Source organism: Chiloscyllium plagiosum, unplaced genomic scaffold, assembly GCF_037043375.1.
Source record: "Chiloscyllium plagiosum isolate Xiang-an unplaced genomic scaffold, Cpla_swu_hap1 HiC_scaffold_10, whole genome shotgun sequence".
NCBI lineage: Eukaryota > Metazoa > Chordata > Chondrichthyes > Orectolobiformes > Hemiscylliidae > Chiloscyllium > Chiloscyllium plagiosum.
In genome coordinates, this window is record NW_028270148.1 from 59,788,116 (window position 1) to 59,802,255 (window position 14,140).

Below are 14,140 nucleotides of genomic sequence, written 5' to 3' on the forward strand. Positions count from 1 at the left end.
AATCAGGAACACAGCATCAATTAATGAGAGACAGGAGGAAAGAGGGAGATTGAAAATGTTACAAGAGATCATGCCAACAGTACTCACCTGACAGATGCTTGTTTGTGTGTGAAATCTTTTGTTTGCTTGGGTTGAGACGCTATGTTTCACAATTTTAGAGGTCCATATGTCTCATTTCCACTCTGAGCTTCTGATTTACCAGATCAGCATGAATAATGCTTATGCTGCTTCACTTTGGACCTTAGATGATACCATGATGACCAGCAGATTCGACAAGAGCAGAAGGAAAAATGCCTATGATGCACCATCAAAAAAAGCAGCAAAAATGGTGTAACTGGCTTTACAAATAATATTTTTTATTTTGACAATTTGGTTACTGTGGTGGTCAGTCACTGAAGATATTCACAAGAGGCTGCCAATATGCTTAGAATCATAGAATCCCTACAGTATGAAAGCAGGCTATTCAACCCTTTGAGTCCACACTGACCCTCCAAAGAGCATTCCACCCAGACCCACACTTCTACCCTATCCCTGTAATGCTGCATTTCCCCACCTATACACATTGGGCAAATTAGCATGGCAATTTACCTAACCTGCACATGTTTGGACTATGGGAGGAAACTGAAGCACGTAGAGGGAGACGCAGGGCGAAGGTGCAAACTCCACACAGACAGTCGCCCAAGGGTGAAATCGAACCCCTGTTCCCAGTGCTCTGAGGCATCAGTGCTAACCACTGAGCCACCGTGCCAGCTCTTCTAATAAAACAATATGAAGGTTTATTGTACATAACTGTGGAAAATGAACTATTTTATAGTAAAGAAGAACTAAGTGAAACAATCTTATTCCAAATATCACAAATAGAGATTCAACCATTTTACCCCAACAAGAACCCTCAGAGGTACTCAAACCTCAGTGAATGCTCATCCTACATCCACTTTAAATTACTTTGTTCAGTTGCCAGGGCTATAATTGGTTTCTTTCCAGCAAAGGTCTGCATTCACTCGATGATGTCTACATTGGTTAATGTCTCTTCATGACAGCCTTAAACAAACTGTTAACACAGCACAGTTATTCCTTAGCATGGGCTCCTTTAAACTCATTTATTCAACAGCCTTGTGGAATGCCTTCCTCACTAATACCTTCATGCCTTCGGATTCTGAAATGTTTCTCTCACTAACTTCTAAATGAATCAGGACATCTCTTTCTGCCTGCATATTTTCGAGACTCCTAAAATGTACTGTTGATGTTACAGGATGTTTCTCTCTGAATGAGCTGCTTTTCTCTTAAAGAAGCTTACTAACCTTCTGGATGATTCTCTCTTTTTGTAAAAGAAGCTCATTTCTGTCCCTGTATCCTTGTTCAGTAGGATACCTTGTTGGCAGGCAATAGCACATTATTTTTGTTATCTTAAAACTTTATTTTCTAAACTCAAAAATTATTCAATTTTTTTTAAAAGGCTCATTTATTTGCATTGAAACAACTTTACAAACACCAGTTACCACTCAGAACTCAAAATGAAATTAAAACAATAACTTATCCTTCTTAACCCATACAGCATAGTAATACAAATGAAACTTACATAGTTCTGTCCATTCTAGAACCCAATTTGCCAAATAATCATCATCACAATAGGAACAGCAAGCACAATAAATCCCACTTCTCAGATTGTAGCTTTATCGAAGAAAGGGAATGGCCAGATAGAAGTACTGCTCACATGACACCATATCAAGATACATTGCATCATCTCTGAAAACTAGTGTTTCAGACGATTCAGCATCTCCTATTGGTTAGTGGTAAAAATTTGCCACCTGCTGGAACAAGACCTGGTGCTAAATGGACCTGGTGGCATGCTTTTCCAGTATGTTAGCTACCAGGTTGTCAAAGTCACCACCCCGTCAACTTATTTGACTTGGCTCTGCAGAATGCCTTTACAAACTCTCTCAATCAGCAGCTCATATAATGCATAAAAAGAGGTGACTGGATGTTTGGTTTTTCTAAAATAACATCTATTTTACCAATGATGCCAGTCAAGGAGAGAGAATGCTTGGTTTTGTAGGTCTGGCTAATGTTGAACAGCCTGCTGACTGCATGCAGGTTACAAGTAAGGTTACCCTCAATCACCCAGGCACATTCATCAAATTCAAGGGTGCCTTTTTCACAATATGTTGCTGATGTATATCTCATAGAAGAGGTATATTTAGGTAATTTGTTTTAATATAATAAAATGTTCGAAGGCTTTTCAGAAGTGTGCTATAAAACAAAACTTGACAGTAAGTCACATAAGGAGATATTAGCAAGGACTGCCACATCAGAAGATTATGCAGCAACATCCATCCACTGCACCTGTAAAACACTTCGATAGATATTGGTTGGGAACTGAATTAAAGCCAAGAGTGATGTTTCATATTTGAATAGCTCACCAGCCTTTACTGCTCACACGTGAAGATGATCACATACCAAGGGAAGGAATGGTACCTGAAACCTGAGGTGGTATATTCCAATGTAAATGGATTCTTCCGAAAGGAAGAACAAGAAAATAAAACAATGAAGGGCACACATTGTATAAAATAAGTCATAATTTATGAAACAAATGAAAGCAGTAACTTCAAAAGCAATGTTTTATTATTAAATATGCTGTTAATTCTTCTTCATAATCTGGCATCGATGAACATATGAATATACAGACTAGGAGCATGAATAGGAGTCCCTGGAGCCTATGTGGATAACCCATGATTACGTAATTTGGCCCTGGGTGCTGAGGGTGAAAATCATCTAATCAAATGAGGTAAGTTTCTTGATAAGAAGGTCGACATCCCAAAATGGTTCTATCCATCCAATAACTGGGAAAATATTAGTGCCGTTAGGGGAATCATAATGAAAGTGGGTGTTGTTACCCTCTCCACATCAAGTTTGAATTCCAGTGGTAATAGGGATACATTTTTCATTAAGGCATACACACGAGTTGCGAGGTCCTTCAGAAAAGCAGTGACGATTAATACATTTAATCATAGCACAGGGAATAATTTTAGGCACTCTTACATAAGCGCACCCCCATACCTTACCATTGTAGCAATTTAGATAGAATATTGCGGATTTATTGGAAGAAGTCTATAATCAAATAGCAGGTGGAGATAGGTAATAGCTAAAAGAGATATTATGTCCTGTAAATACTTTAGTACCATTCCGTATGCCCATGTTAGAATTTGGAAGGATTAAAGGCGTCAGGGAGTCTCTTGCTGAAGTAAGGGCATAACAAGATTACTTAATTCTCTCCAAATATTTTATTGTGAGTTTCTAGAAACAAATTGTTAGTGAAGGATAACATCCCCCCTTTGTCTCTTTTACTACGTGATCTATCTGAAAGGGGACAAGGCTTATCAGGGATGCCCATAGTACAAATGTAATCAAACTGGCACACAACACCTTTACAGGGTAAAGACCATTTAGACTTGTTCTGAAAAATGAACTGTTAATCTTTTTGATGCAATTGACCACGGCAATAGTCATTCTTGGCAACATTCAGATTTTCGGCACACAAGGACATCTTCCTGGCATAGTTCGTACACAGTCTGTGTTTGCTCAGGATCGCACAGGTAAACTGTCCCTTCTTGAGCACCAATGCTGGCAATGCCAAGTCCACACAGCAGGTCAAGTTCGATCTTTATCATCTTCCCCCTTGCAATGTTGGAGACTGCAGAGTGTCCATTGTAATAAAGTAGAAACCATTTCTTCCTTTTTTATAAGTATATACAATATACACATAGTCGATTAAAATAGGCAGCAGCAAAAAAGTAATACAAACTAATCTAGTAGAGGTCACCCATATTATGTTTTGAGTATCACGGGAGTACCTTATTTGAGGCCATAATTTGTGCTCTTCAGCAGGCTAGAAGTCCTAAGAGTAATTTTGAAATAAACAATTCTCAAATTAATCAAACTCAAATAGCCCACTAGAATAAATACATTGCCCATATTGGCAAACAGCTCATTCATTTTAAAGTCTGCACTAGAGATTTCCTTCCTACCCATTATCTTCTTATTTTATATGGATAAGCCCAGGCATGGGCGAATGAAGCAAACCTATTTCTATAAATCCAGCTTTGCTAGGATGTAATACTCTTTGAAGTTTTGCTACTAAAAAACATCTATATTATCTAAAATTTAGATTAGTTCTGCAATATATTGTATTCTCATTTTGTAAAAAAAACGTTAATATTGTGCAACAATTAAATGGCTTGATCTATAGCTGTAGTTAACAGTAATTAGAATTAAGTGTAGAAACCTGATGTTGATTTTGAGCAGAAAAGTTGGTAATGAATATTGGCTGGAGGGCAATGCTGTCCCCAAATTATGGTAACATGACACAAAGCTTTCAAACCACACTGGAATTTTTCTAATATTGAGCTAACCCCAGAATTTAGATATTGGTACAATCTCAAATTTATAAGCCATCACTGTTCAGTATTAAATATCTAAGTGAAGATAATAGCTCAGCCAGACACTTATTTTATATTTAACAAGCTTTAACCTCTGTGTTGCTGGATAGAATTGCATAAAGGTACCTTAATTCAATAAACTAATGACCCTTACTTTTTGAACAGACCGCATTTGTCGATTCTTTTATCGATCTCGTACCAAAAGGCCCCTCTTGAGGGGTCTTAGCTCTTCATTTAAATTTAAATTCTTTAACCAATGGGATCAGAATGGGTGTAAGGTTGCCTGCTTGGCAGCTGCATATACTTGCCTACTACTTTGGAAACTGTATCAGTTTCATCAGCATGAGCTGAACATCTTGATAACTGTCAGATTGATTGGACAAAATAGCATTACTATAACGCTGCCCCTTTGGGGGTTAAAAATCTTCAATGTTCCCATAAGGCTCTAAAATCATGGATCATATTAAAAGCACAATGACGAGTCAGTATATATTAGTAGCTTTTCCTTTTGATAGGATGAAAGCATGTCAATTCCCAACATCTGCTCTGAGTTAACATTAAAGACACATTACTCCCCCTTGGCCACATTTCAATAGTTAAAGCAAGGGCCAGGCATTTATCCCTGGGGTTTTTGATCTCTTGTTGCCAGTCTCAAAGATGAAATGTTGGAGCCTGCCTGTCCCCATTTTCAGGATCCCCTCAGGAAAAGATTATCCAGCAGTGGTCATCGGGTGGACACATGAGATAGGTTCCACCCCCAGTGGGTATCCTGGTTCCAATCAACCCTATCAGGGCTGAGATCACGAGGATACTGAATATAATTTGTTTTACCTGTAACTTGCATCATGGTTCAGTCCGGTTCTGGCCATCCCAATAGAAAACCACCGCTCACCTCATTTGCGACTAAAAATTCCTGGACTGGTTCATACTGTTGGTCTGGATCCTGTCAGTGACTCCAGGTGGAAAACATTGCAAAAGCATAGGGTTAAATAAAGGTAATTGAGCTTCTTGATTATTATTCAACTGTTTGTCACTTCCATCAGACAGATAGGCGCATCTTTCAGTCTTGTAAAACAAGCCATTCATATTCAGGCTACTCCTGAATTTTACTGCATTTACATTCGCATCATCCTGGGACATATTGAGCAAATGTGGCCGGTTTGGACTTCCAACTAGGGGCATGTTTCATTAACATAACTCTAGTTCCCAGGATGGGACCCGGTTTAGGATGGCGCAGGTCACTCATCCCCATGATATCGGCTATGAAGGCTGGATGCTTCATTTTCAAAAAAAAGGAAAGGTTTGTAACAAGTGAGTGATTTAAATTAAGGCTGGGGACAATCGGGAAATGTTAGGGGCTCAGCAGGTATACAAGAACAAAATTCCAATCCTCAAAAAGAGTCGGTATGCTAGACATAGTCTCAGGATTCAGAGTAGAATCTAAGTTCTTTATTTTACTGTGCAGAATGGAAGAATCCAAAGGCCATACCAAGAAGTAAAACACACTCATTGGCATTTGCAGCTCTTAGTGTTCTTTCATTAGGAGGGTCTTCACAAATTATTAGTCATCAAAACCATAATTATGTCATTTGTGGACTCACAATTTTGTGAAATGAGACAACTGCTGCCTTAATAGAAATTAGGGACATGCTGTCAGAATTGCCCTTTTAGCCCAACAAAACCAATTACATACTTGTGAAGGAAGGTGGATTTTGTGCTATAGTTAAAGGAAAATGCATTATGGGGGTCACTGATCTTATCGAAAACATCACTAGACATATCGATAGTATTTGCACTTTTGTCAACCAAATGAATGAAGGTGCAGGACGGGGAGATTGGGGTTTTGGCTTATGGTACAACTGGCTAATTAATATGGCTATGTATGGTGCTATTGTTTTAATTGTTTATTTTTGTTGGCATTGCTATAGTTAAGTGTATTATTGCTAAAATATTAACTTCTATTGACAATATTGGTTCCACCCAGAAAATGCTTCTTCTCCACTTAAATCATGATGAGGAAGCATCATTGCCTGCCCCTCATTCCCATTCAGAGGAAAAGGAAGTATTGCAGTCTTTTGCTGCCATTGAATTGGATTAATTTGAACCGTGCCTTTATGGTGCGGTCATAGAATGACCAAAGGAGGGAATGTAGACCTAAAATTTGAATTTAGGCAACCAGTATATGTAGATTTTTATTAACCACAAAATAGTTTTTCAATTTAAAAAAATACTATAAAATGGCTGAGAATACGATTGAACCTTGTGAACCTGTACTGCTGATTTGTAGAATTAAGCTGAAATTCAAAGATAAGAGGACAATAGAGTTTTCATAAAATGAATACTGGCACATTAATTGACCATTTGAACTAACATTCAACTGATACATGGCATGACAATTTACGTAAATAAGATTTCTTTTCCAAGGAATACCATTGGATTAGCCTGTTGTCAATCATGTCACCATATTACAGTTGATTGGACTTTTCTTGTAATTAAGAACCCTTTCCCAGGAAATATCATTGGATTAACTTGCTGTAAATCATGTCACCTTATTATATGTGATTGGTCTTTCTTGTAATTAAGGCTGTACTATCTCTTAAAAAAAACATAAATAATATGTAATTTTTAAATGTAATTGCTCAACTTCACCATGGAACACAAAAGCCTTAACCTCTGTTTTGCTGGATAGAATTGCGTCAAGGTACCTTAATTCAATAAATTAATGCCCCTTGCTTTTTGAACAGACTGTATTCATTGATTCTTTTAACCAATCTTGAACCAAGAGGCCCCTCTTGAGGGGTCTTAGATCTTTACCTACTCCACCATTGAATAAGATCATAACTAATCTGATTGCAACTCAACTCCGCGTTCTCCTCAATAACCTTTGATTCCCTTGTCAGTCAAGGATCTACCTACTTCTACCTTAAAAATATTAAATGACTCTGTCTCCATCTTTCTCTGGGAAAGAGAGTACCAAAGACTCTAAACCATGTATGCAAAAGATCTTCTCATCACATATTTTTAAACAATATATGTCCCTTAGTTCTAGTCCCTCCTACAAGAGTAAACATCCTTGTCGCATCCAGGATGTCAGATCATTCTCAGAACCTTATATATCTTAATAAGATTATCTCTTATTCTTCTAAATCTCAAAGGATACAGGAACTGCCACACCACAATATTATGTAGACAGTCCTGTCTGTCCAAACTTTCCTCATAAAATAAACTCCTACTCCCTCAATCCCAAGTATCAGTTGAGTCAACCTTCTCTGAATATCTTCTAATGCATTTGTATCTTTTTTAAAAATAAGGAGACCAAACCTATTCTCAATGAGCTGTACAATTGTACCAAAATAAAGAAAAAAGATGTAACAACTTATTAATAATAACAGAGCAAAGTGAAACAATAAGGTAATCTAATTAATGTCTCGGATGTGAACCCAATAACCTTTGTTGTCAGCCCCATTCATACAAAAAGCTGGCAGAGAAACAAATACAGTTGAGAGATAAATTAAAAGAAAAATAACAAAACTTGACAAACATATGGATGACAATGGAATAGTGTAGGTTAGATGTGTTTCAGATTGGTTTCACAGGTTGGCACAACATTGAGGGCTGAAGGGCCTGTACTGCGCTGTAATGTTCTATAACCAAAAACTGCAAAGAAGACAGATGCTATGAAGCAGCATCTTAAAGATGAAAAAAGAGATAGAGATGGAACTCCACAGCTTAAGGCCTTGGTACTGCCACTATTAAAATTAGGATGCTCAAGCAGTAGGAATTCATGAATGCGACCACCTCACAGATACCTCAGAGGATTTTGTGGATGGATAGACTACAGAAGTGGCTAGGGCACTCAAACTCAGGATTCTCAAACAAGAAGCGTTTAAATTCTAGACATTATTTAACAGGGACCTGATGGATGTTGGTAAGCATGGGTTGATGGACGGATGAGACTTGGTGTGAATTAGCACACAGGCAGCTTTGTTTGAACAAGAAAGATTTTGGAGAATAGAAAATAGGCAACATTGCAGGAGTGGATTTGACCAGTTGAGTCTGAAAGTAACAAATGCATGGATTACGGTTTCACTAGCAGATGAGCTGTGGGGGGAATGTGGTTGATGTTTGGAGCTAAAATGGAAAGAATTAGTGATGGTATGAATATGTGATCAGAAAGTCATCTTGAGGATAAATGCTGGAATTGTCTGGTTCAGGATCAGAGAGTTGCCAGGATGTGGGATAGAGTTAATGACGAGGCAATGGATTTTTGTATCAGGGACTGAAAACAATGGCTTCAGTCTTTCCAGTGCATAGTTGGGGAAGAAGGTTCTGCTCATATAATGCTGGATGATAGACAGCAGTCAGACAACTTGGAGACAGGGGAGGGCTTGAGAGAGAGGTGGTGGTATCACAAAGCTGCATGTAAGCAATGTAGATGCAGCAACTGATGCTGTGTTTTGCAATAATGTTGCTGACTGGCAGCACAGAGATGAGAAGAAAGAGTGGGCTAAGGCCAAATCATTGGTGGGCACAGTGCTGAAGTGGGAAGTGATGTCATTGCAGAGCGATTAATGCGGATGCAGTGGTGTAATGGTAACTCAACAAATCAGTCCGCAATATAATGAAACCCATAAAACAACCAAGCAATCAGCATAATGAAAATGTGCTGAGGTTTCTCCAGATGTCTGGAGATCCATTGAGTATTCACCAACCTCCATCTCCAGAACTGTCAAAATGTACTGTACTCAGCACAACATTACACAGCCAAGATGTGTGGACCTGCAGGAGGAACAAGGCACCAATCACAGAGCCTTTTCACATAATACTGAGAAGAAACAAGATGATAAGCTGGAAGAACATGATGCAACCTCCACCAGTTCCCATGATTCACTTGAAGACCGCATAGGAAATTACGAACACAAATTGGAACTGTCAAGGTAAGAAAGCTTTAAGTAAGCATGATGCATATGATCAAAATTCACTTGTTGCTGACATCAAATCATCAAGAGACCTATAAGCAAGATAATGACACATGTTGCACTGCTGGATGGAAAACATTTGTTTCGGGTGACTTTGAAGAAACTGCATGATATTGCAAAAAGATGAGGGCTAGTATGAGTGATAAATGGGCAAATAGGGATGTGAGGAAGCACACAGAGAGAAGCACAAAGGCTATATACATCTGCAATGTAATTCACTGTGAAAGAATGCAGCGCTTGATTAAGCATGAAAAACAAATCAAGGGATTTAGATAATATGTTCATAAGGATACAACTATACTTACTTTTCTTGTCATTCTTATGTCATTAACCCACTTTGGGCTTTGAATCCAAGAGCATGGCACCAAAATCCATTTGCTGCACACCTCCTTCTTCCCTCCAGGCACAGCTTCTTAGTCTTACTGGCAGGCTTTTCCCAGTTTCATTGGGAAATTTATTCGATCCATTAGTACCTCTGAATGTGTTCAGGAACGGGGTCTGTTTGGTTGAAAATCTCACTGTTTTCACCAATTTACCTTTCAGTTTTGATGTGGAGATATCGGTGTTGGACTGGGGTGGACAAAGTTTAAAAATCACACAACATCTGGTTTGACGCCTCTTTGTGCTTCACCTCATGCTCATTTAGTCTTAATATTCAGGATGTGTATTTAGTGATATTGTTGCTAGACTATTAATCCAGAGACCCAGGTAATATGCTGGGGACCTGGGTTTGAATCTTACCATGGCAGACAGTGGAATTTGAATTCATTTTTAAAAAGCTGAATTAAGAGTCTAATGATGGTTGTGAAGCAATTGTTGGTAAAAACCTGTTTGGTTCACTAAAGCCCTTTCGGGAAGGGAACTGCTGTCCTTACCTGTCAGGCCTATATGTGACTCTAGGCTCACATCAATGTGGTTGAATCTTAAACTGCCTTCTGGGTAAGAAGGGAAGGGCAATAAAGGCTAGCCAGTGATGGCCGCATTCTGTGAATGAATTAAAAAAACCACAGTTCTCCAAAAGAAATTTTAAGAGAAGCCATCAGCAGTGTTTTTGAAAGTTGTAGATGGAATGTGAATGGGACATGCATTGTCCATATTTATCCAAAAACTGTAAAGAGGTGGAATTGGGCTTGGTGTAGTTAGATTTTAACTTGACCTTTCTCATAGTACATTCATAGTCATAAGCAACAAGGTCATCACAGCCATTTGGTATTAAAATGTGACTGAAGTACTCATTTATGTCATTGTATTTTAAATCAGTGTATTAATAGGAGCCATTCCTGAAACAAATAATTGCAAAAGTAATGAATTTGATTGAGTTATGTTGTAATGAATGCATTAATGTAATTCATAATCATATTAGAAAGACTGAATTTTAATTGAAGTATTAGCGAATAATCACTGCATAAGTTGAAAGACACTCCCACATGAGAAAGTGCAGTTTCAGCCAAACTTGTTCAAACAAGGGACCCTTTCTGGAATCCTGATAAGGTCCATGAGACTGTTCACCAGGGCTGTGCAAGGTGCCTTTCTTCATGAATCAGTAGTGCAGAAACAAATTAAAGGGACAGTGCGAGGAAACCACATTGTATTCCTCTCTGAAACACTGAGAACAGACAACTCCAGCAGACAAGAAGTAAGAAAAACCTAGACCAATCTATCCAACAACTGTTCAAGCAGGAGTTCCCAAACTGTGCATCCTGACGCTCAATGAGGCCATAGGATAAGGAATTGGGGTCCAAATATCGCAGGGGAGGTTGATCTGGAATATTGACAGGATGTCCTAATCTAGTTCAGTTAAATTCAGCACTTGGGTGATGGTGTTATACTGTATCTAGAATTGTTATAACACTCTGTACCTTGCCTGAGGTACTATAGATATGGTTATCGCCATTCTGTAATAATCACACTGCTGAGTCACTTCCTGCCTTGAGTAAGATCAGCATGTGCCTATTCATCCTGACTGTCCCTTCAGGGGTTCTGACAACAAACAATCTCAGTTGCTGTTTCTCTGATGACCATAGCTACTGATTTTCTGTTCCTTAACCAGACTCTCCATCCTGGATTAATGTTTGACAAGGTTTTCACTCTGCGTCGAGTTACTCTGCCGCTTTCTGTTGTTTTAGGATAAGGGGTAGCAGATGTAAAACAGAGGTGAGGCAAAATGACTTCTCTCAAAGTGTTGTGAATCTGTGGAATTCACTATCCTAGAGTGGGGGGGGATGCTGAGACATTGAATACATTTAAGGAGGAGATAGACAGATTTTTATTTAGCAATGGGTTCAAGGTTATGGAGACCAGGAAGGTAAATGTAGCTGTAGCCAATATGAGATCAGCCATGATTGTATCAAATGGCAGAGCAGGCTCAAAGAGCTGAATTGCCTACTCTCATTCTTTGTTCTTATGCTCTTATGACAATGAAACTATTAAAATATAAGCAATACTCAATGTTTATGAATTTTCCCTGAGATTTATTAGTTAAAGTTTAGGAATGTAGGAAAGAACCCTAATCAGATGTTTGCAGAATTTGCAAGTGGAAAAGAAATGATGTGGAATGAGTGGTTTTGATCACTGAAGTTTAAGATTTTTGAGTATTCATGATGATGGAAGAATTCCAAAACAATGTTTTAACAATCCTTAAGACTTTATTTCGATGAATGACAAGTATCAAAGATTGGGAAGTGACAGCCCTGGTGAATACCTATGATATCACAGAGAGAAAATTACATATGGGGAAATGGTCACATGGAACCATCAAAGAAACTGGAAGAACAGAAAATCTGGGAATGGAAACGACATTAGCTTTGGGGAATAAACAGAAGGATGACAAAATAATAAAGGGAAAAATGTTAGAATCTAAAAGTGATATAAATAAAATAATTAATTTCCATTGTAATAAGATTGGATATAATAAAGCTAATTACTGCAAGTTTTATTTATTGAAAGTGAATATGAAGGCAAACCAATGTAGTAATTAAAATGAACTTGAGTTGGCTATCTTGTACAACCTAACATTGCTGATGTCATTGATTCCTGCTTTTGGAGCATTTTAATGGGCTTTGGGGAGAGTGGCAATATTGTGTTGGAGCTAGTGTCTCTTGTACTAATTTTGGACCTTGATTTTAGTCTGTGCAGTTCCAATGTTGCCTGTTCCAATGTTAGATCCTCCTTAAATTGAAGTAAGTCAGACAGCTTCTCCTTTCTGACACTGACCATAATACAGTCTCCAATGAATTCATCCTTCAAAGCTATGTACCCGCAACGTCATGCTAGACAAAATGCATCCATTAAAAAGCCTTCTATCGATTCTCCCAAACACTGAGATTGCTAATTAAATCTTGCATGTTCTATCACTAAATTTCTTGTGGGCTAAGTTACACATTGAACACTTTAATCAATGCTTAACAGTCTGTAGTGCTTTTTATCACAACTTGCCTTAACAGAATTTCATTTACTGGGAGGTTATATTACATAAAAATGTGCTAATTTGTTTGTTCTGCTCCTTCATGTGTAAGTCTGAAGTTATCTATAACACTGAAACTGCACATTCTTGGTCCACTCTGGGCCTTTCGCGTACTCAAATGTTTGAGGAAATAGCAAGCTCTCAACAAAGGTGGCCATTCCTATGCACTACACCACCTGACAGATATGATTTGACTTGATTTGATTTTAACTTCATATCCACGCTGTGGAAGATACTCTGTCTGTATGTTTAGGAGCAATATCACTGCAAGGTGGAGCAACTCCAACAAATTGGAGGTGTAGTGGACAGTGAAGAGGGTTACCTCAGATTACAACAGGATCTTGACCAGATGGGCCAATGGGCTGAGAAGTGGCAGATGGAGTTTAATTCAGATAAATGCGAGGTGCTGCATTTTGGGAAAGCAAATCTTAGCAAGGAGTGCTGCTGAACAAAGAGACCTTGGAGTGCAGGTTCATAGCTCCTTGAAAGTGGAGTCGCAGGTAGATAGGATAGTGAAGAAGGCATTTAGTATGCTTTCTTTTATTGGTCAGCGTATTGAGTACAGGAGTTGGGAGGCCATGTTGCGGCTGTACAGGACATTGGTTAGGCCACTGTTGGAATATTGCATGCAATTCTGGTCTCCTTCCTATCAGAAAGATGTTGTGAAACTTGAAACGGTTCAGAAAAGATTTACAAGGATGTTGCCAGGGTTGGAGGATTTGAGCTACAGGGAGAGGCTGAACAGGCTGGGGCTGTTTTCTCTGGGGCAACAGAGGCTGAGGGGTGACCTTATAAAGGTTTACAAAATTATGAGGGGCATGTATAGGGTAAATAGACAAAGTCTTTTCCCTGGAGTCAGTGAGTCCAGAACTACAGGATATAGGTTTAGAATGAGAGGGGAGAGATATAAAAGAGAACTAAGGGGCAACTTCTTCCACACAGAGGGTGGTACGTGTATGGAATGAGCTGCCAGAGGAAGTGATGGAGGCTAATACAATTGCAACATTTAAGAGGCATTTGGATGGGTATATGAATAGGAAGGGTTTGGAGGGATATGGGCCAGGTGCTGGCAGGTGGGACTCGATTGGGTTGGGATATCTGGTCGGCATGGACGGGTTGGACTAAAGGGTCTGTTTCCATACTGTACATCTCTATGACTCTATGACTCTAACAAATATATATGCGCAGAAATGCAATGCTGCAGTGTGACATTGTCTGAAATTAAATTAATTCAGTCTTGCACAAATTAAAAATTTCCTACG

General features: G+C 38.7%; 1 long non-coding RNA gene across 1 annotated transcript in view; it reads right to left on the bottom strand.

The window, feature by feature from the left end:
• Nucleotides 1-1,470: 1,470 nt before the first annotated feature.
• Nucleotides 1,471-14,140, bottom strand: part of LOC148148966 (uncharacterized) — a 79,348-nt gene continuing 66,678 nt past the window's right edge. The window contains exons 2-3 of the long non-coding RNA XR_015758296.1: nucleotides 5,268-5,389; nucleotides 1,471-3,732 (exon numbers count right to left, since the gene is read on the bottom strand). This is a non-coding gene — a long non-coding RNA (uncharacterized LOC148148966). The remainder of the gene's footprint in view (nucleotides 3,733-5,267; nucleotides 5,390-14,140) is intronic.